At 40.2% G+C, this 4,517-nt stretch overlaps 1 pseudogene; it reads left to right on the top strand.

Moving 5' to 3' along the window:
- The first annotated feature begins 291 nt into the window (after positions 1-291).
- LOC148754838 (cytochrome c oxidase assembly protein COX19 pseudogene) lies at positions 292-2,600 on the top strand (annotated as a pseudogene).
- The last annotated feature ends 1,917 nt before the right edge of the window (positions 2,601-4,517 follow it).

The following is a 4,517-nucleotide window of genomic DNA, read 5'->3' as shown; positions in this document are numbered from 1 at the left end:
GAGAAAGATGGACATTTCATAATGATAAAGGGGACTATACAACAAAAAGACACAACAGTCATCAATATTTATGCCTCCAATCAGGGAGCACCAAAATATAACAAACAACTACTAACAGAACTAAAGGGAGAAATTGAACAAAACACAATTATAGTAGGGGATCTAAACAAATCATTGAGAGCTATGGTTAGGTCATTCAAATAGAAAATAAATGAAGAAATATCAGCCCTAAATGACACATTAGATAAAATGGACATACTTGACATTTATAGAGCATTTAATCCTCGAACATCAGACTACACATTCATTTCTAGTGTACACGGAACAGTCTCAAGGATAGACCACATATTGGGACATAAAACTAAGCTCAGCAAATTTAAGAAGACTGAAATCATACCAAGCATATTCTCTGATCACAAGGCTTTCAAATTGAATATCAACTGCAAAAAGAAAGCATGAATAACCACAAATATGTGTAGATTAAACTACATGCTTTTAAGGAACAACTGGGTCAAAGAAGACATAAGACGAGAGATCAAAAGATACATAGAAGCAAATGAGAATGAAAATCCCACCAAAATTATTTGGATGCAGCAAAAGCAGTAATAGAAGGGAAATTTATATCATTACAGTCTTATCTGAAGAAAGAAGATAAATCCCAGATAATCTCACATTACACCTCAAAGAACTGGAAAAAAGCAGAACCAAAGTCAGCAGAAGTAAGGAAATAATAAAAATCAGAGTAGAACTAAATGAAACAGAGAACTAAAAGATAATAGAAAATATTCATGCAACAAAGAACTCGTTCTTTGAAAAGATTAATAAAAGTGGCTAGCCTCCGTAAGATTAAAGGAGAAAAGACACAAATAAAGAAAATCATAAATGAAAGAGGGGTGGTTATCACAGATACCACAGAAATACAAAGGATCACCCAAGAATACTATGAAGGACTATATACCACCAAATTCAATAACCTAGAAGAAATGGACAAGTTCTTAGATTCTGCCTTCCCAGGCTGAATCACAAAGAACTGGAAAATCTAAATAGACCAATCAACAGTAAGAAAATTCAATCAGTCATCCAAAACCTTCCCAAAAGCAAAAGTCCAGGACCAGATAGCTTCACTAGTGAATTCTACCAAACATTCAAAGAGGATCTAATAGCTGTTGTCCTCAAACTCTTCTAAAAAGTTGAAGAAGAGACAATACTCCCTAACTCACGCTATGAAGCCAACATCACCCTGATATCAAAGCCTGGCAAGGATAAACCCCACAAAATAAAATTACAGATCAGTATCTCTGATGAATACAGATGTAAAGATCCTAAACAAAATTCTAGCAAACCGAATACAACAATGCATTAAAAAGATTACACATCACGACCAAGTGGGCTTTATCTCAGGGGCACAAGGATGGTTCAACATATGTAAATTGATCAATGTGATACATCACATGAAAAAAATAAAGGACAAAAATCATATGATTATACCAAGAGATGCTTGACAAGATACAACGTCCATTTATGATTAAAATACTTAATAAAATGGGTACAGAAAGAAAATACTGTAACATAACAAAGGCCATAAATGACAAACCCTCAGTTAATATCATAACTAATAGTGAAAAACTGAAGCCCTTTGCTCTATGTTCAGGAAAAAGAGAGGGTTGTCCCCTATCACCACTGTTATTCAACATAGTGTTGGAAGTCCTAGCCAGAGAAATCAGGTAAGAAAAAGAAATAAAAGGTATCCGAATTTGGAATGAAGAAGTTAAATTGTCACTTTTTGCAGATGACATGAAACTATATGTAGAACACCCTAAAGACTACACCAAAAAGCTATTAGAAACAATAAACAAATACAGTAAATTTGCTGGCTCCAAAATCAACATACAAAAATCCACTGCAGGCTCACCTGGCTGGCCTACGTACAGTGTGTGTCATGTTCAGGGGCTCCAGTGCCACCATCATGTCCATGGCCATGAACTTTGGTTCCAAGAGCTTCCAGCTGTGGTCCCCGAACAAGGGCAGCTTCCTGCTGGACCACTTCAGTGAATGTAAGAAAATTCATTAAGTGTCTCCATGAAAATAATTCTGAAAATGCTTTGTGCAGAAACAAATAAAAATATTTAGAACACAGAATGGAGAGGCAACTGATGGCACAAGGACCACTGAAAAAACTGGATTTGGAGATTTGATAGATGGAAAATCAGAGACAAAAAAAACTAAATTTTGATGGGAAGGACACTGCTGGGCTATGTCTGGGATCGTCTAGCATAAAGTGGTGGCCTAACCTTGTCACCTTGATGGTTTACTTACGAGATGGTGTGACTGACAAAGGGGTGCCCAGAGTGCCCTCGAAGTGTCTCATGAAATCAGAAGACACACCTCCTTGGTGGGCAGGGCTCATAGCTGGCGGCGTGACTCATGCTCTGAAAACCCCAGCTTAGTTCGAAAACTTATCCTTCTTTTTAGATTCTCATTTCCTCCAGAGCATTAAGCTTTATTTTTAAATCCATGTATGTGATGGAGTCTCTGAGAGGCCCATTACAGATGGGGGAGAATGCTGAGGAAGGTCCCATTAGTGAGTGGACAACTAAGCTCTCCTGTGAACTGTGGCTTTATACTATCATACTCTGAACATATTTTCAGTACCAGCGTGCTAAATGTTCATACATTTCAGCCTGTTATGTAGACAGATGCTGTCAGAAAACTATTCCCTAGCAAAATGGTTTCCTTTTGCTTGTTTCGTTTGTTTAACAAAATAAAAGACAAAGTAGGAAGTGAGGAATGGTGTGGCTTTTGTCAGGTTTGACTTCTCGAGCTTCATCTAAGGATGCCTGAACACTATGTATCTTTCTAATCACAAGGTCATTTTCTGACTTGTATCAGACTGTATTTATAAAACTACATGTTTAATTTCAGTAACTCATTTGCTGTAACTCTGAAGAACAGAATGCCAGTACATTTGTAGTTGGACTTACACAGTGCCTTGCAGGTTTCCCCCCCAAGAACACCCACACTTAGATGCCCACCAGCATTCTCTCCTGGGTCCTCTGAGCAAGTTAGAGTAGCAGTACCACAGCAGCCCAGCTGGTACCAGAATTGCCTGTGGGGCATTTAAAGGAAAAGAATCCTGACCCAAGATTTCTGGGGGAATTTGGTATGTGACCAGGATTCAGAATAAGAAGCAGAATGCTGAGTTCATGTGGATCTGGGCCTGCCTGCCCTGGGACCTGTCCCCCATCTCTGGTACTGTCTTCCTTCCCTGACTCCTGGTCAGCTGGCTTTTCTCCCAGTGTGGCCAGTGGAAGATGGTGATGGGATAATCTGGGACTTGTCCCTCTCGGACAGCAGCCCTGGAGGTGGCTGCATCTTCTCCAGGCTCCTGCAGATGAGGACAGCTGACCTTGACGAGCCTGGGCTCCAGGAAATTACTGCCCTCCACTCCTCAGCCATGGGTGTTAAGGCATGTCTCTCCCGTGCCCAGTTCTGTGTATTAACACCCTGCTTTCAGTCCTGCAGTGATGGACGTCTCTTGGTGAGACCTTCCCTGAATCAAGTCCCTCCCATGCTGGCTCCATTCCCACGGTGCCGACTCAGTACCATCTGCCTTGTTGATGGGGTGGGACCAACTACTACTATCTGCAGCTGGTCACTGTTCATTCTTTAGTCTCTATCGAAAGCCTTTGATGGTATGCTTCAGATTTTTTGCATATTGTCTAGTCTATGAAGTCTTGGTTTTCATCACCAATTCAAACTGAGCCATCAACTATTTTGTATTTTCTAACAGCACAAAATTACATATGCAGATATTTATTGCAGCATTTTTTGTAGTGATAAACCATGACGTGCCCCAAATGCCCATCCATATGAGTGCTTGAGTAAACAAGCTCATACACGCCGCATGTCATGTGCAGCACAGAAAGGAATGGGGACAGTGGGGCGTCTGTCAGCTGACATGGAGTGACTTTGAACTACGAACATACTGTCAAGTATAGAAAGCAGAATCCAAAAGTATATCTGCAGTATGTTAAAATGAGAAATGTGGGGTGGCCAGTTGGCTCAGTTGGTTAGAGCGCAGTGCTCATAACACCACGGTCACCAGTTTGATTCCCCATGGGCCAGTGAGCTGCACCCTCCACAACTAGATCGAAAACAGCGACTTGACTTGGAGCTGATGGGTCCTGGAAAAACACAGTTCCCCAATATTCCCCAATTTTTAAAAAATGCAAAATGAGGATTCTGATTAAAAAAACAAGATGTAGAAGAAACTTTAGAAATACCTGTATAGTTTTACAAAAAATAAACTCAAAGACAAGCCAGAAACTGGTGAGAAGGATCACTGCCATTCATGTCCAACATTTTCGAAAAATAAGCCAGGGAATGGGAACCAAAATGGAACACCCACATCATGTTACAAATGTGACCTTTGACCACATGAGGGTAGAGGTGAGACAACAGCTGAGTGACTTTGGAAGCTGGATTTTCACTAAACCTAGAATAAAAAGACAAGATTT

The sequence above is a fragment of the Rhinolophus sinicus genome, chromosome 17 (assembly GCF_057876585.1).
Source record: "Rhinolophus sinicus isolate RSI-liver-muscle chromosome 17, RSI-T2T, whole genome shotgun sequence".
NCBI lineage: Eukaryota > Metazoa > Chordata > Mammalia > Chiroptera > Rhinolophidae > Rhinolophus > Rhinolophus sinicus.
This window is presented reverse-complemented; position numbering and strand designations above follow the sequence as displayed.